This window comes from Trichoplusia ni, chromosome 21 (genome assembly GCF_003590095.1).
Source record: "Trichoplusia ni isolate ovarian cell line Hi5 chromosome 21, tn1, whole genome shotgun sequence".
Classification (NCBI taxonomy): Eukaryota; Metazoa; Arthropoda; class Insecta; order Lepidoptera; family Noctuidae; genus Trichoplusia; species Trichoplusia ni.
In genome coordinates, this window is record NC_039498.1 from 655,493 (window position 1) to 675,774 (window position 20,282).

Genomic DNA, 20,282 nt, shown 5'->3' on the forward strand with positions numbered 1-20,282 from the left:
AGGGAGTGGGTGTCCATGAGGATTTCCCCGCCTTACCAAACAAAGGGTTTGGTGATGCCTACTGGTCAAGGGTTACGGCATGTGGTAATACAGTCAGGTTTTTTTCCATGCGTAGAAATCTCAGGGGAGGAGCCATTAGGGCTGATGTCTGCTGAGCCAGCTGGATTGCCCAAAAGGGTTAACGCGGTTCAGATACACAAAGGGCAAAGGAAGGAACAGGGGGTTTTATCAGTATAAGTCTCCTATTTCATGCCGTTCTTCAATGACTGAATAATAAATTAAGAAACGTTTTAGTTTGGTTTAAATAAGTCAAAGTGAAGAAAATTTTGTGAAAAGGTCTGTTAAGCAGTATAAGGCATCTGAATCTGGTGATACTGAAAGCCGATCTCAACAAAGCTTAGAAAAAGACAAGATATGATGATGAGTTTTACGGGTTAGAAGGTTCGATTCTCACATCATTCTCACATAGGACAAACACTGTTTCTTCTGCATCTGGGTATTTTTTCGATTCATCCAGTCCTAAGTGTTGAGGTAGTACAACGTAAAAAATCTTCCTCTTTTTTAAAGTTGGTAGAAAAACAACTAAGTACAGTGTCAAGTTACCAAGTAATGCCAAGTCCTGTTGGTATTTTAATGAGAAAGAACATAAATATGTCTAAGAATACGCAGATATTTTCTTTCCCCGTCTCTCACGCCATTGGGAAAACCAGTTTGAGTGATGATGTAAGCTTACCAAGCGTGTTTGCATGATAAACAATTCGATGCGAAATATAAGACTCATCTTTGAAGATGGTTTCGACATAGTGAGAATATTATGAAGCTTATTACTAATGGGAGTGGGCAGAAATATAGGTAATGTTATAATGCTAAATATATTGTGTAAGAAATGTTTATAGTTTGTCTGAAATTTACATTTTCATACTATTACTGGGTGGCTTGATGCGATTTTTTTTGGACACGCGCACCTTCTTCCTCACCTCATGAATAAGGTCTCAGGTTGGGTCCGAGACTCGTCCCACGACCCTGATATATACGAATGACTAACGCATTGCATTATTAAAGTATCACAAAAGACGTCCACCCTTCCGCTTTCCACAATAGTTATAATAAGACCACTTTTAAAATTTTGTATTTGTTTTGGAAATAAATACCTCAGCTTCCGTGATTTGGAAGGCACGTGGAAATATTACTCCTCCCACCAACGATACAGTTCTTAATATAGTAACTGTTGGCGGTATTTTGCGAAAAACTTCAAAGAGTATGAACTGCGTCTGATCTCTCTCCGGTTGTCCCTCATTGTCGTCTCATCGAGGTATGAGAGTAAGGGAACAGAGAGTGCACCTGTATTAGCACTCGCTTCTGTAATCTAATCTGTCCCGCGGATCTGGCTGGTGTCTTGCGAAACCTTGGCTAAAAATCGGACAGGAATTTATAAATTTAAAAAAACGTATATCGTTAAACTTTACCGACCGCTGTTACCAGAGATACCGCTCTTCAATGTTTAGTGTATTATCTTACATCCACAACCACCCAGAATTGCGACTTTCAATATAACCTTGATAGCCGAGTGGTCGAGGTCCAAGCCAAACCCACTGAGCGCAACACGCGCGAGTTCCATTCCCGTGTATGACAAGCGTTTGTTTAATCCACAAATGTTTGTCCCGACTCTGGGGATTTTTGCGCATGTGACTTGAATGTTTATAAAACCTTCCGCGATACAAGAATTTCATTCCTTATTGCGAGTCGTTATTATAAAAAAAAACCTCTTACATAATATTTAAAAACTACAACCAATATTATATCATGTACCAACACAAATACATCTTTAAACAAGCCTCGGTCTTATTACAGTCCATTTCACAATATTCCCATGGCACAATGGGGTTAGCTACCACAACGCCATTACCAACGCACCAAATTACTTATACACTTAATTCACCCTAAAAACAATCGAATTTCAACTGTATGTGTATAAAAATAAGAGTGCTGTGTGAGTTTTTTGATTGAGAATGTACTGGTTTAAAAGTTGTATGCGAAAATGGAGATCTTGGTCGACCTTGGATGTAAAAAGTTGTGCTGATATTAAATGTGTAAGTGGGTGGTATCGAGGTTTCGTTCCGTGAATGGACGATGAATCAGAATTCAATTAATCTTGACGACAAATAAAAGTAGTTTTACAATGATCATTTTGAGGAATACGAGAACTTTGGTTTAATATGCCATTGAAGAAAAGAAGGAAAATGAATACACAAGACTACGTTCTACGCAAGGATTATATCAGCAGGCAACAGAAAAACTTCATCTGTAAAAAATTCTTCCGTCTAGCTATCACGGTTCATGAGTTACACCCTAGTGACAGATAGCCGGACAAACCATGGCGTCTCAGTAATAAGGTTTCACTTTTTGCTATTTTGATACAGATTTATAAAAACGTTAAAATTTTATGATCAGTTAAACTATAACTCAAATATAACTTATCTGAAACAGCTGTAGCAAATACATCGATTCGTCTGCATCTAGATTTTATCTAAAACATCTAACAAAACAAGTAAATAATAAGACCTGCCTAGATTTCAACCTGTAACCTTGCGCACGAATTGATTTATGCATCACGCAATATATTTCGACTGTCTTAAATCATGCGCTTGGGCATCTCAGATCTGATCCTAAAACGGAAGACATCTCACCAAGGCTGTATATATTACGCACGATAACCAATCACTGCTAAGAGGCGCTAGTTGTTAAGTCATTATCATAGAATTGTCCATCTGAAGAATAAATAAGATTTCTTAAATTATTTGTTTAACACTGTTTACTAACGCTTATTTATCGGGATAGCCTGACTAGTTTCGGACCTGACTGGAGTCCTTGATTAAATGAAACTAGTCCGCTTTTTATAGAGTCCGTTATTAATTAAATAAATATGAATCCGCCTTGCGAAATTCGAAATAATATCTTACTCGTAAATTGCAAGAAAAAATTCTTTCATTAAACTATTTTCAATACCTATACAGGTATGCTTAAAAAGCACAGGAAAAAACCGTTTTGCATAAAAATTTAGAATTCGTTATGACTGACGTTAAAGGTCAACTCTATCTCTGTACCAAATTTCATTTAAATCAGATCAGTGGTTTAGACGTGAAAGCGTAACAGACAGACAGACAGAGTTTCTTTCGCATTTATAATATTCGTCGGGATAAACAAAATCGGTTTATCCACTTCGAAATACTGAGGAAAAAAATACCGATGAATGGAGCAGCTCGTAGCTTTTGAAGTCAATTAAATGTTTTACTATCAAAGTTTAAATAAAGGTAATTTCAATACCAGAGTATGTGTTGCGGGCTCCATCGTCATATGAGGCAAACATTTGTATAATTTACAAATATTTGTTCCAAGTCTTCAAGCTTGTACCCCGTTCTAAATTACTGATGCAATTGTGAAAAAGGGACAGCGATATACACGTCGTGGAGCGTCCCTTTTCCAAAACTACAACAATTTCACTTAAAAATGGTCTCTAGATGTACTTTTTACACATAAGTTTTATTATTTTGTACAACCCCCACGATATTTGTTATATGCCTTTTTTTATTGTTATAATTTTTTTTCTTTTCACTTTTCGCTGCTCTCTTTATTTTTCTAAATTTTCATTGTTTGTAGTTAAATACAAAATATAATAATCTATACTAATATATAAAGCTGAAGAGTTTGTTTGTTTGTTTGAACGCGCTAATCTCAGGAACTACTGGTCCAAATTGAAAAATTCTTTTTGTGTTGAATAGGCCATTCATCGAGGAAGGTTTAAGGCTATATAACATCACGCAGCGACGAATAGGAGCTAAGATACAATGGAAAATTTGAAAAAAACCGGGCAGGTATGCCTAAATCATAACTTATTTCTTCTACCCACGGGGACGAAGTCGCGGACAACAGCTAGTTATGTATATTACTGGTGATCTGTGACACAGGTTTTACCTAAAACAGACCTATGTCCCGGACAGACCTAGACCCAGTCTCTATGTACAACACTTTTGATATGTAACCATAATTTCCGATGATGAGAAAAATAAAGACTTTTTGATTTTGATTTTTGATTAAATATCATCGTTTTATCGTTGCACAAAATTACGAACGTAGTTATAAACGTGTTTGCTTCGTACACTGTTTGGTTAAGGTCTGACCTCCGATGGGTGACCTCAAACGAGTGTCAATTGTTACCTTTGCTTTATGTAACGTTTAACATACGTTAGTGTTGTTATAACTAACATAAGTGGTGAATTAGGTTATGTTAGAGTAGGCGTGTAAGAAAAGAGATTTGGTTTTATAGGAATACAGGTGATTTTGACCTTTGGAACTAAAATTCAAGACAAAAGTATTCTTGTTACACAAATGACAGTTTAATAAGTACGATTTGAGATGCATACATGTCTCTTAAAATGTGACAGAAACATCATGACACCCGTTTTTTGGGATGGGAAGACATCAAAATAAATGAGTCCTTCCAATTTGGGTTGACTGGAAGGGAGTGTCAGACTCCTAGTGACTAAAACCCACCCATGTTCCTTCCTTTGCCCTTCGTGTACCGGGGCCGCGGTAACAATTTCAGACAATCCCGCTGCCCCGGCAGGCATCAGCCTTAATGGGCTCCACAGAGCTAGCTGAGACGTTTGCAACAGCTAGTAATGTATGTATTTTATCCTGAAACCTGAATTTAACAACCGTGACCCAAAGCCCAAATGAACTAGGCTGCTCAAGATCAAAAAGAGTGGAAAATCCTCAGCAAGTCCTATGTCCATGGGGCTCGCAGAAGATTCTTCCATTCCACTCTCGATGAGGAATACCAGGATTTCATCACCATCGTCAACCAAAAGCCCATTTTAGATAGTGTGAACCAGAGAGCGAGAGAGAGAGATAGAAACCAAACAAAGAGATCTTTCCAAGAACACATTTTCCAAGGGTGAATTTTTGTGCAATAAAGTATAAATAAATAGTCTACTTCCCTTTTAAATAACCATAAGTGACCGTGTAAGTAAGTTTATACAATTTACTCGCATTTTAAAATTGTCTGGATTCAAACAGAGACTGCGACCCCTGAGTTTGTTTCGACGTTTCTTCTCAGGGTAGTTAGATAGGAAATGTCGACTCCAGCGTTCTCAAAAAAGACATGTAAAAGTGTTGATATATCCTTTTTTGCAGGATAAATGATTTCATAATAAATGCAACAAATATTTATTGCATCTTTAACTAAATTATCACTATAGGAGGAAACTTGTAGTTAGACTAATAAGGTCGTACTATATTGTTGTCCGACCTCTAAACATACTTATGTCAATTTATTGTTAATAACTTTATGTAACATACAATGTGACAATACTGTCATATTTAGTATTATGCTGTTAAATATGACATAATATATGACTTTGAAAACACAAGTTCCTGGTTTAAACAAATGATAGAAATATTATTTGTTTTACATGGTAAGTTTTGATTAAAAGTAAAGTTTCAGCGATTCTGTACCCAAAAGGGAAAAAATGGAATCTTATTACTGATCTGGTGTCTTTGTTCGTCTATCACCTGGGCGTATCTCATGAACCGCGATAGCTAGAAAGTTCAAATTTTCACACATGATAATAATAATAAATAATAAATAATGCGGACAACATCACATACATTGTTCTGAACCCAAAGTAAGTTGCTAAAGCACTTGTGTTATGGAATTCAGATACAACGAAGGTACCACAAACACCCAGACCCGGGAAAATGTGAATTTTTACATTGATCCGGCCGGGGATCGAACCCGGGACCTCAGAGCTAGCGACACCTTGAAACCGGTGCGTACGCCACTCGACCACGGAGGTCGTCAAAAATATATTCACTAAAAACGCAGTTGAAAACGCAAAGCACAACTAATCTAAACATATAATACTAAATAAATATCTATCAGACATTGTATTTCCATAATTTCCAATACAGTACGATCGACTCACGCGCAGGCTTCGTTACATCGCTGACGTCATCAGCTGACATCATCTTACGACCGGCCTACACTGGCACAAGAATGTCAGTCAATAAGGCTGTTGTATGGTTTTCCTGTATGGGTGTCATACAGCCTTAAGCCATCTGAATAATAACACCTTGAGGCTTAACCGACTGTGAAAGAAGGTGGTTATTTTTTGTAAGTTTGTTTTGTGATATATTTATTCATAGTATCATGTGTTTTTTATCTAGCAGTTAGTTTTGGACGAAAAAGGGTGAAGTCTTTGCCCAGCTGTGGGATCTCACACAGCTAGTTAAAAAAAAACGTGGTACAGTGGTTGCCCAATGCAATCCATTCAAAAGTTTAGTATGTATAATATCAAAATAGCTAGAAATAGTCCAAAATACTAAGATTTCAACCTATTTTTGTTATTAATTCGTAACAAAAGACAATGCATTAAAGAATGATTTGCTAGATATTTAAAATAAACAACTTTTAAATGATAAATAGTTAATAATATAGAAAAATAGTAACATATGTTTGTTTCAATAGCCGATGAGCCCAATATTCATAAGTTGGAAGAAGAGCACCGATTACGACTGACCTCGAACGGAGGACGAACAGACAACATTACAAATACAACCTACATACACCTTACTACTTTAGCAATAAAGACCATTTTCCAACAAGAGATTACCTTAACAAACTTTGTCCTGAATAATACATGGAAAACCCGTATTAAAATGCGTTTAAGGTCGCTTTTCGCGTGACTACGTTTTAATTAACGTTTCAATAATGTCGTTTGCATAAATAATGAGACTAGTTATATAATTATAGCCCAGTTTTCAATTAAGGAGGTTGTATTAGATTTACGCCTACATGTTATTTGAGAACCTTTTAAAAAGGTATATTGTTATGAACTCTACTTGTTAACTGAAACTAGTTGTGTTCTGTGGTTTTGCTTGTACGGCTTTGTTTATTTCTTGAACATATCGGGATATTTAATGAGCAACGACATGATGCATGAAGCAATTCTTAACAACAATAATCTAGGTGCGTTTTTTTGGATGTTTAAGTATTTTTTATATATAAAAGAGTCACAATTATCCAAGTACTAGCTGTTGCCCGCGACTTCGTCCGCGTGGTTAGAAGATATAAGTTATGATTTATATCTACCCTGCTTTTTCCACATTTTCCATTGTATCTTCGCTCCTATTAGTCGCATCGTGATGATTTATAGCTTAAAAACTTCCTCGATGAATGGTTTAATCAACACAAAAAGATTTTTTAAATTTGAACCAGTAGTTCCTGAGATTAGCGCGTTCAAACAAACAAACAAACAAACAAACTCTTCAGTTTTATATATTAGTATAGAAGTATAGATTCTCTTAACAATCGTCTTTATATTAGGATCAACTTTTGAATAGTATTGCTTTGGGATTAATGGGACCATAAGGTTATACCATAATGTACCAGCATTCTGACATAAAAGAATCATCCATGATCCAACCTTCTTCAAAACAACCTATTTGTGCATTAAACAGAAAAATCATTAACTTTTAATTAATTACAACCAGGTCAGGTCACGGGACCTACCACTAGCTCTAGCACTTGTGGAAGAGGGACAGAGCGATACACGGCGTAGAGCGGCATCTCTTTCCCACAGCTGTGACTTTACGAGCTGGGCCACAATTCCGCTATTTACAATGGCAGATGAATGAATGAAAATGAAACTTTTCGTATTATCTCAAGCATTTTCCCTATACATTAATTGATAATTCAGTACGGGACGGTACACTCAAGGTCGAAACAATTAACTTCCAATTATTTTATTAGGAAATAAATAGGAATAAAGAGAAAACTAAAGAGAATAGGAATAATTTAAGATTTTAATCCAATTGCCATTCATTCATCGGCCATTGTAAATAGCAGAATCGGGGCCCTGGTAGCAAGATGAGTAGTCTTTCTGACCTGATGGTAGATTACATAATTTTATTCAACTTTTTTCTATCACGCGAAGGTCAGGTTGTAATAATTACGCGGTGGATTAAGATATTCGTTATGGAAACAAGATATTGTTTTTATCAATCTGACACGGTTGGGTATAAAGCAAGATGGAATAAAGATAGGGGTTTTCAATTCGTGTTTGCCGTTTGTATGATTGTAAACTCAGAACTTGGGATTGGATAAATATATATATATAATATATAAATATATAATTGTGTTGTTTTTTTTACATCTAACGTGAAATAGCTGCGATTTGGTCTCATGAAAAATTTATTAAGCTTAAATCGTAGTTTTTTTTAATATACATAGATTTTCATGCACTAGGTCGAGATTCAATCCCGAATGAAAAAATAACCAATGAAAACTCTTTCAAACTTTCTTAATTACTCTGAGACACCACTAACGGTGAAGGAAAACATCGTTAGGAGGCTTGGATTCCAAATATTGGAATCTGAAATCACCAAGTGAGCTAGCGTAGTGATCAGTGCTCAAACCTTCCCTATACAAGAAGAGGCCTGAGCCCAGCAGTGGGACGTACATAGACTGGTATTATATACAAGCCGCACATTAGACATTAAATAAACTCATAATATACGTGAGAATTCGCATACAAACACGATTTTCGTGGTAGTTTGTCGGTGTGGGTGTGTTGCGCAAGAGTTCGCCCTCGCGCGCCCTTGTTGCACCCATAAGGGGACGATCAGGGGCATCTCGTATGGTCAACATTGTGCAATTATAGACGATTACATCGAATTGCGTGTGGATTAGCAATCTGTTAGTAATTCGCAGGTGTTTTTAATGTTATTTGATGGGTTGTTGGTGTGCTTTTGTTTAGATTTTGAAGATGCGGCTATCAGTAAAACAAACCTAACAGTTTGGGATTATTTTAACGTTAGTGTAATAAAATTAAATTCACAAATAATGACTATAGCTATAATTTATTATCTTCTGTTATATCAAACGTACTTATATTTTAAATATGAGACAAATTTGGAGAAAACAATCAAAGTCGTTGATACACAATGTAACCTCATAAAATAGTGACCAATTAACTTATAATTTTAAAACTAGACGAGTTACTGTACTGTACTGTACGAGTACTGATTCGAATTGAAAAGAAAATTGTGTTGAATAGACCATTTATCAAGGAAGGCTATAGGCTATATAACATCACGCTGCGACTAAAAGGAGCGAAGATACAATGGAAAATGTGGAAAAAACGGGGAAAATTCTTACCACGTGGACGAAGTCACGGGCAAGAGCTAGTTATCAATATAACTGTTATCCTTAAATCACGCATGTGCGGATAGCTGAGTGGTTGAAATCCCTACACCAAACCCACTGAGCGCTGACGTGTCACAGGTTCGAAGCCCTTAGGATAAGCATTTGTCTGACCCACGAATGCTCGTCCTGAGTCTGGGTGTCTTTGTGCATGTGACTTGAATGTTTGTGAAACCCCCGCGGAACAAGGATTAAAATCCTTAATGCGGGAGACATTATTTTAATATTCTTAAATACTTGCCCTACATACAGCAATATTTTAAAAACGGCATTACTAATATGAGACTAGACAGTTTAATAGACAGGTACACTTCTTAGGACTAACTTGTGTAATATTTGAAGTAGTATTAATGGCAGCCACAAGGTGATTGGGTAAAGCCGGCCGCCATATTCAGAAAAACAAGATTATTGGCATAAATGTTTCGCAAATACATCGACGATCTAATGTGAATGTGAATGATTTTTTTTTTCGTTACACAATATGTTTAAGTAATAGATTAGATTTGTTGATTTATATCAGAGGTGTTTACTTAAATGTAACTGCAAAGTTGTTGAGAGGTAGGTATAATATTTTATAAAGTCCAACTCTCGAAAATAGAGGGTTCCGCTTGAATAGGCTAAAGAATCTTCAGAAATTTAATTGAATCAGTACGATGACATCTAATAAATTCGTGTAAACAAAAAATATATTTGTCATTCCCAAACAAATTCATGACCGTTACAAGCGTTGCTTAACCTTGCTCTTTTTTTTTAAACACTGTAACTGAGGTATTGCCGTCAGTTGGTCCATCTGTAGAAGATTAAAGAGGCATATTTTTTTTCAGTTACTTGTGAAATTATATTTAAACCCATTGTGGTTTATTGAACACTCATACACACATACAAAAATATTAGAGACCCTTTATTACATTAACTACATCGGGAGTGTTCTAGGCAAAAATCTAAAAAAATCCTTTTACAACGGAGACGTAAAAACGCTCTTTCAAAAGGCGATATTTGAAGGAAGTCAAGTAAAAAACTAAATTGTTATTCAACGCGTACACGTAACTATTTAGCGCAATCTATATTGAGAAGATACCGAACTCACGCGGAATACATAGGCTGCTAATAAAAAATACACATATGTAATATAGTGTGGAAATATTGCCTATTATAGCATGGTGATTCAACAACCCGATTTGAGTGATAAAACGCACGCGAGAAACATTATTTTCCTTTTAATTCTTGACGTAGATTTCTGTTTGAAACAGCTGACAATTAAATTATTCAAATGCTTCTAGGGTATTTGACAAAAAATATTTTTAGTCCGCTAGACAGATTCCAAAAAATATTGGATTCGTATTTTTCTTTTATCGCGTAACTATAAAATGAAGTGCTAAAGTTATTTAACATGTCGTGTGACGTCACTTACCAGTACGCTTTTTACTAGCAAGTGATGTATTTAGCCCCGATTAACATAATTAAGTGCTTTTATTTAGTTTTTAATGACGTGGTAAAAAAAAAATATTCAGTCCTTTTTTTATCTGTCAGACTAAACAGATTTAGATTATTAAATTTAGTCAAATAACTCACACACAGCTTTTTCTTAAATTTCATAGAAGTCAAGTATTCTGATGTTGTGTCATGTTGATCGAAAGCAACAAGTGTTATGTGTCACAAACATAATATGACGTCAAAATTACAAGGTCCATCGTTTATGCCAGCGTGGGCGCTCAGCCACCCACATTGTTTAGAGGCGACGTGAGGCGTTAATCATCTGTTTATATCTTAGTATTGAATAATACCTCCTTATACGCTACTGTGGATTGAGAATTGAAGGTACTTGCAACTTAGGTCCTAAGGTCAAATCAAACCAAAAAGGATTTGATTTTAAGTAGGTCTGTTTTAGCCTTTTTCAAAATATAGTAACGTAATTTGGGGAGCGATTCCCAACATTTTTATCCTCCAAGCAACTTTTGCATTCAATTCATAGGGAATTCGTTAATGATCGTCAATGGTTTAAAAAAAATACTAGACTATAAGTAGTTGGAAAAACGGCTACAACGGCTGGGCAAAGACTTAATGGCTAGAAAAAAGGAGGAAGCATTGACCACCACTTTCCATTTCCCCAAAATTTCAAAGTATTATCCGTGTATTAATGCTACAATTTTTTGTAGAACCTATAATATAGCAGATGACTTAAAAAGATAAATATAAGTAAAAAAAAGTCCTATTGGCACAACTCCGTGCAAAAAAAATTACTTCATACAGAATGACAAAAATAAGACATTTTATCGTCCAATACGTGCTTAGTATTTCTTTAATATTTACCACATAACAAAATAAGTAATTATAGTTTAGATTATGATTATTTTACTTCGTTCATAAGCAAGCATTTTTGGAGGCTTAAGTCCGGTATCGGCAAAATAAAATTAGGCAAAAAGGTTCCGATTTAATCTTCTTTTTTCTCTTTCCTTTTTTATATAAAAATATGAATTTTTGTTAGGCTCGCTAAAACTCGAGAACAGCTGATCAGAATTGACTTATTTTATGTAGTTTTGCAATATTTTTGGAATTTCAGGGGAGAGGAAGTTTAAACAGTGAGAAAATGTGGAAACTTTACATTATTTGTATTTTTTTGTTAATTTACTGTTTTGTAATTTTTCTATTTTTAAAAATCTTTCTGTTTTACTATCAATAAAAAGCGTGTGACTGATTTAAGTATAGCTCTTTACTAAGCAACAAGCCAACCCTTCTTCACGTATCATTAAAATAATTAGAGTTATTAAAACAACTTCTTAAAGAATTAATTACTTAATTACAAAAGTGGATGATCCGTTTAATTACTTGCGTTAATGAGTCGTAACTTTATGTGAACTAACAACTGTTATTATTTATATCTACAAAAGGGATGATGGCTGGGAAAAGGAAAGATACTTTAAGACCGTCAGATAGGTAAATAATAAAATGAACACGTATCCAAATCAAAATCAAAAGTCATTTATTCAAATTAGGCTACTAAGTAGCACTTTTTGAAGGTCAAATTACATTGGACAGCACCCAGTTTTGCCCACCCGTCACCGCTTCCTAAGTGCTTTTGCTGTGAGAGAAGAAACAGCGCAACAAACTCCCCAGCAGCATGCTGTCTTTTTACCTCATTCTGGACAATTAAAAATGACAATTATAAACTGCTTTGAAGTCAGAACAGGCGGCTTGTGACGTAACGTCTTAGCAAGATTTATTCACAAAAGTGTTCCATTCACTGTAATTTGAGGGAAGGGAAAAAGGGAACTTATCCATTATTTTTAATTAAACTACAAGACGGACATCGAAAAATTGATAAATTGTATGTCCTATCTAAGTTTAATATCTTTAAAGACAAATTTATACTAGCTCGAAATGTTGCTCCAAATTGTTAATGGTAATAAATACACACAAACGGAAAAAGTATCATTTTAATCTATACTTACAGCATAAAAAAGATACATGTCTAGTAATATTCTCTCACCAATAAATTGAGAGTCACGTTATTTGGAAGTGTTTGGAGCAAAGTGGGCTTAGTCAGTTAGTTACTAATATTTATGATCAACTTACATTTCTCGACTTCAAATATATTTTAAAATTACATGTTAACTTAATAAGGAAATACGTTCAAAAGGTAAAAACATATTAAAAGGTTATTCTCCTCATGTGTCACCATGATTCACACAACTTTATGGTTTAACACCAAATACGAAAACTCAATCAAAAACTAATCAAAGATTAATTAAAATGTAAAAAAGAGATTTTAGAAAGATTTATTATCTTAGATGTAGAATATGTGGACAATTTTCAACGGAAGAACTTTTTCGCCCATTAATAAGTACAGAAATATTAAGCCGACTTAAGAAGATTTTTGGACGCTTTGTAAATAATGTATATTATTCTTTTTATATTGACATAGTTTTAAAATTGTAAATATTAGTTTATTATTATCAGGATGCTGAAATAATTTAATTATTGAAAACATTTTTTACAAAGTTTGAATCATACCTGTTGATGTTATTAAAACAACAAAAAAAAAAAAAGAAGAGAGTGACGTATATAGAAATAGCTGTTGGGGTTGAATTGTGACTGACTATATGATGGCAAAAAACAGCCTGATCTAGGCACCGCAAGGGCAAGAAGAGCGTAAGAGAGAAGAAGAGAGTAAAAAGAAAGCTAAACCTAAACCTATGGGAAAAAGGGAGTCTGAGTGAGAATTACCCAAACTATGTACCCTCAATATGTGTTGAGGTTATTGAAATTCGGGGTACCCTATGCAGGGCAAAAAAAAATGGTTGTTTAAATGGAGAGCGTATATTCTCAGCAATGAATGATTATTATATAAGAAATTTTTAAACTAGCATAGTTTGCTCAGCCAAATAAATTATTTCTAGGGAATTTCTGGTGCAGTAAAAACATTACATACGCATGTTTAGGTGCTTGCGAAAACTAACAAACATGTAGTGTACAATTTTGAACCCTAAAAAAGGCTTCGCCATTCATATTGCTTAAAATGTCCACTCTTTATCAGTGTGTTTTGCGACTTTTGGTCAGTAATTTAGCCATATGTGTAGGTTCGAGTCTGTGCATTGAACTCTAACAGTTATTGCATTAAAATGAATGGTAATTAATACTCCTACATTTTTACTAAAATGGTTGTGTGTATATTTGGCGTTTGGTCCTCTTAATCAATTTTAAAAGACACTTTTGGAATATTATGAAATTGCATTCAATAATTTTAATACAGAAAATTTCAGGCATGATGAAAAGAATTCTGAAACTTTTTCTTCTATTTTGTCTTCCCATTGCTTCTCGTCTGTCTAGCGTTCACGGTTCATGATATAAAGCCCGAATCTTCTGTTTACGGAACCCTAACAGCCCAAATGGCATATTCATCGTCTCCCGGTTTCTGCTCTTTCCTATAGTATCCTTATGTACACGTCCTTCCCCAAGTCTAGTAAACCAAGTGGAATGAGAAGGTATGGTGACGATAGCGCGAGACATGCGCGTGCGCCGCCAAGGCCACGCCCACTGCCCGCCGACGCGGCTGCAAGCCGGAACTACACTACCCGGTACATTTGGTAGCTAGGTATTACCCAGGCAGGATTGTATGTGATGCATACCCTTAGTTTCCCTTCTGTCTTTAAACGTGCTCTTGTTCATCCTATTTACAAGAGTGGAGACAGAGACAATATTAGTAACTACAGGCCTATTTCGGTATTAACCATGCTTTCTAAAATATTCGAGAAAGTCTTAAACAAAAGACTCCTTAATTATATTTCAAATAAAGATATTCTAGCAGATAATCAGTTTGGCTTTAGAAAAGGAAAAAGTACTGAAGATGCTGTTCTTGAATTAACCAGTACCGTAGCAAGTAACTTAAACAGTAAACTCAAGACTATTGCTGTATTTTTAGATCTTTCTAAAGCCTTTGATACCATCTCCATTCCGCTCCTGCTCCTGAAACTCCAAAATATCGGCATACGTGGTCTATTACACAATATGTTCGAAAGTTATTTAAGTGGTCGAACACAAACAGTTAAAATCGGAAATTTTACTAGTAAACAAGAATATATCTGTTACGGTGTCCCACAGGGTAGCGTCCTTGGACCTACCCTCTTTTTAATTTACATTAATGACCTATGTCGATTGCCTTTAGCTCATTCTAAGACTATTGTTTATGCTGATGATACAGTATTACTCGTTCATGGTAATGACTGGCTTGAAGCCCGAATACGTGCTGAAGCAGCATTACAAACAGTAATGTGCTGGCTTACAAGTAATCTCCTTACACTAAATATAGAAAAGACTAAATTCATTCCATTTGCCTTAAGATCTGCTTCCCAACCTGATCCTTCTTTTTCTCTTACCGCTCATACATGCTCTCCAGTTAATCGTTCACACTGTACATGTAATACTATTGCTCGTACGCACAGTATTAAATATCTAGGAGTTATTATAGACAGTGACATGTCATTCCACGAACAGATCGGGTCACTGGTCTCGCGCGTCAGAAAATTAATTTACGTTTTTAAGAAATTAAGGTCATCAGCCGATTTACCTATTTTGAAAACTGTCTATTATGCCCTAGCTCACTCTATTATTACGTATTGCATTGCAGCATGGGGTAATTCTGGAAAGACAATCATGCTTCGTTTGGAAAGAGCTCAAAGAGCTGTTTTAAAAGTCATGCTGCACAAGCCGATTTTTTTCCCCACAGATGAATTGTATGCTCTTTGCAAGGTTCCAACAGTCCGAAAAGCTTTTGTTTTAAGTACAATGTTAAGAAAACACTCGGAACTCGTTTTTGATCCCATAAAGTGTTTACGTAGCCGTAGATCAGGAAGAGTTTGTACCATTGAATTCACCAAAATTGTGACAGTTAGAAGACAGTATCTCTTTACAGGCAGTATTTTATATAATAGAATAAACTCAAAATTAAATATTTATCCCCTAAATTCACATAAATGTAAAATTTTAATTAATGATTGGCTAATTAGCCAAAATTATGAAGATGTAGAAAATATCGTTAAGGTTTAGAATTACGAAGAATTTGTCTCATTCAATTCTGTATCACCCCCCACCACCCCCACCCCCCACCACCCCCACCCCCCCACCACCCACCACCCCCCTCCACTCAGCTTACGTACATACATGCCCAAACGCATATACACACACGCACACACACCCACACCCTCGCACACACACACATACACACACACACGCACACACACCCACACCCACGCGCACACACACATACACACACACACACACAACGCATAATTTTAATATTATTATTTCTTATGATCTCAGTTATTATTAGTATTTTGTAATTTTATTAGTTATAAGCATAGTCTCTTTTTTGTGTTTTTCTAGTTTTAAGTGCTTTTCTATTAATGTTTATTAATTTCAATGTTGGAGCACTCCCCATCTCGGAGGTGGGCGCTAACAGTTGCGACACAGTTTTTTTAATAACTAATGCGGCTGTTAACGCATAATTAATGTTATTCACTACTTTTTGTTCCAATAAATGATTTTGATTTGATTTGATTTTTGATTTGATTAGTTTGTTGTTGAAATGTAGTATCTAAACATTAATGGAAATAGTTGGCTGTAAGATATAAGTATAGCCAATCATGATATTTTGTAAATTATTCACTATACTATAAATCAACGTTAATTTAAAATATTCAAAATATATTTTAAAATACCCTCTAAGACAACAGATGCTTTTAAACGTGAAAAAACTGCAGAGCCAAATTCGATTAAATTTCAACAGGATCAAATGACAGCTATTACACTTTAACTTAAAAGGGATCATAAAAATGCGAACGTATTCAGAACCTCCTCAATTTCGAAGTCTTTTAAAAGATCTGCATCTGATCTTCCAATTTTCTTATACCACGAGACTTTAAAGTATATCTTGGTATCAGAAAACCTCTTACACCCAGATGAGGTAGACTAGTTACATGTTGTCGCAACGAAGTTGAGATCTCACTTGCTTAACCGTTGCGTCTACGCTTTTAACTCTTGCGTATTGCTCAGTTGTTCCTTATGGCTGGGAACTACATCTCAGTAAATGAGAACGGTTTGATTAAAATAAATAAATGCGGACAACATCACATACATTGTTCTGAACCCAAAGTAAGTTGCTAAAGCACTTGTGTTATGGAATTCAGATACAACGAAGGTACCACAAACACCCAGACCCGAGACAATGTAGAAATGTGAATTTTTACATTGACCCGACCGGGGATCGAACCCGGGATCTCAGAGCTAGCGACACCTTGAAACTGGTGCGTACGCCACTCGACCACGGAGGTCGTCGATTGTTGATATGTTATAATCCTAAATTTAAAAACATGGATATGTGAGCTACGATCTCGGTAAACCGGACTTGAGTAGACAAATCCTATATAGATACTAGATGGCCCAGCAAACGTTCTTTTGCCTAATAAATTATTTCTAGTTGTATGTATTTTTAATGACATTATAAAAGCAAAAAAAAACGTCCAAAAAAACCGTGTGAGCAACCCTTATAGGTAGAAGATATAAGTTACGGTTATACCTGCCCTGTTTTTTCCACATTTTCCATTGTATTTTCGCTCCTATTAGTCGCAGCGTGATGGTTTATAGCCTAAAACCTTCCTCGATAAATGGTCTCTTCAACACAAAAATAATTTTTCAATTTGGACCAGTAGTTCCTGAGATTAGCGCGTTCAAACAAACAAACAAGCTTTATATATTGGTATAGATAAGATATGTAAGTTATAATTGTAAATAACTTAAATAAAAAAAGGACCAACATCCATACATACAAACATATATAAATGTCTGTAGACAATATAAGTACCTATTTTTAAGTAGATCTTTTGGTGTTTTTTCTTGTTTTGACAGTTTTGTCTAAAAATTAAGTCAGAAGGCTTTGAAACTGTTTCACGTAGTTATCTTAAATATGTGTTCCAGTTCAGTCTAAAGTCATGCAACGTTCGCAAAAGCTATTAATCCTTTCGAAACTTTGTGTTTAATTAATTCTTAACTTGTTTTATCATTCCTTCGCCTTTTGCCCTACTGATAATGGTTTTTATAAGTGCAATTTGGACTCGCACTTAATGATCTCCGTAAAAATAATCTATATATAAATAATGGTCGACAAACAAAGCAATAACAAAAGTAATAATGTTATAGATGACCATTATTTATATCATCATCGGCCTAGCCTTTTCTCAACTAAGTTGGGGTCGGCTTCCAGTCTAACCGGATTCAGTCCCAATGTTTTACAAGGAGTGACTGCCTATCTGATCTCCTCAACCCAGTTACCTGGGCAACACGATACCCATTGGTTAGACTGGTTGTCAGACTATCAAGCTTTTGACTACCAGAATAACGTAACGCACGGGTAAACTCGTTATGTCAAAGATGGTTACCCATCTACGGACCAACCGCGTAGTTCAAACTGTGATCGATCCACTTCTGCAGTCATAGCTTAGCCACGAGCTATTTGTGGATCACACAAAGACTTGTAAACAAAATCTAATGTTGCATTTTAACAATTTTTCATCAATAAATCTTCCAAACTCATTATATAATATTATGTGACAAAAGTGTTGCATTACATTCATGTTATAAGCATTCACGCAATTTAATATTACGTTTCTTGCTCACAGAGAATCCATTGACACCTGTACATACAAATATTATGTAAGTTAGATTTATAATAAAGCTAAAGTATGTCTGTTTTTTTAACGTGATAATCTCAGGAAGTACTAGTGCGATTTGAAAAATTATATCAGTGTTATATGGCTTATTTATTGAGGAATATAGATATATACAATCACGCTATGATATTAAGGAGCTGAGCAGTAACATAAACGGGGAGAAGATGCAGGCAGTCCAAAAAATTGTTACTTAAAGTTTCACAAAACAGTTAGTTACGCAATACCGAAGTAAGGTGTTATAAAGACATGAATTTAATTAGGACACCTATTTTCCTGAGTTTGGTTGTTGTTTCTTCTTTACTTTACAATTTACATCGACAATAAATAGTTTTATGAAATGAAATGAGTCATATGTATGAGTAATGCAATTAATAACATAACCTCCCACTCTGTTTCATTCGATTTTAAATTGATTCTATAGGAAACGGAATATTTTGTCCAGCAGTGGAATTGATTATTGAGAGTCAGAATATAATTATGACAATAATATTTTCTCATCTCGACTTTTACAATGTGGTTTCCGATATGAGACTTATTAAAATTCCAGTTAGAAAAAGCAAATTTCGGAGATTCAAATTCTTTTAGTAACCTATTGCCTTAAAAAACAAAAATATACAATTAACTTCAAATAAAAATACTAAGCCAAATTAGATGACATTTTAATGATAGCAAATGTTAGCTATTGTAAACAAAATCGGTTTATGCAGTCCTACGTTCATGACGACATAACCATGAAAAATACAGAAGAATAAAGAACCTCCACCTTTTCGAAGTCGGTTAAAAAGGAACAGATCAACAACAAAGTCGACCGATCAAAGTTTCAAGAAAAGCAATAAAATCATCTCGACATTGTATCTTAAACCAGGTTCTATTTGACAAAGAATGCTACCCTTAAACCGGTTTAAAACTGGTTGGACATCAGCCTTCTACTCGTAATGGTCTATTATTACATTTTAATAAGCATTTGTATTCAAAATGAAATAAAACCTCCAGAGAACTAAGAAACTTGTCTTAATAGTCTAGAGTTTAAGTGGCTGCATTGTCTTTTGAATACAAAATAAGTGGTACCTATATTTAAGTAACAGTTTTATTATTAGCCTTTTGTTTTTAGTCATAATCGTTTGATGCAACAAAAACACTCGATTTGTCATGCTATTGTGACCTTACACCTTATTCGATTCAACGAAGGTTTTTTTTTTATCAAAAAATTATCAATGGATAGATGATTGTAAAAGATACTTAATGTAAATAATTATTGAAGTTTTAAAATTTCTTACCTTATAAGAACTCTATCCCAGAGAGCCAAAGTTGACAGCTCATTAAGAGAAAAACAATAAAAAATCACACTACACTCGTTCTCTTGTGCATGGACACTACCACATTCCTACACATTCGAAAACCAAAAAAAAAAACAATTCACATTATTCAAAATTTTGACATTTACAACACACGTCAAATTTTTACGGAATACGTTAGAAGAATGTTAAATTTTCAATTTGAAAATGTAAATTCGGATTCGTTTTTGTTCGTTGGCTGTTGCATCGCGGCCGCGCGGTCTACGTCGGTTTGTGGACTGGCAAGCTGCGCGGGCGCAGGTCCGCACAACCTTTGCTAAAAAGGTCTTATGGCCCGCGTAGGCGATTGTCGACTTAATTGCTTTAACATGTAGGATTACCTACCGATGGATATAAAATAGCAATTTGATACGGAAATAATTTAAGAATAAAGTTAAAATTTGATTTGTGTTAGGAAGTAGGTATATTGTGTTTAGTTTCCAAGAAGTTTTAAACTTAAATGCA

At 35.0% G+C, this 20,282-nt stretch overlaps 1 protein-coding gene across 1 annotated transcript in view; it reads right to left on the bottom strand.

Moving 5' to 3' along the window:
- The window catches only part of LOC113504075, a 56,089-nt gene extending 36,022 nt beyond the window's left edge, over positions 1–20,067 (bottom strand). The window contains exon 1 of the mRNA XM_026886169.1: positions 19,761–20,067. The gene's annotated coding sequence lies outside the window, so the exon portion shown is untranslated. The remainder of the gene's footprint in view (positions 1–19,760) is intronic.
- Positions 20,068–20,282: the final 215 nt, after the last annotated feature.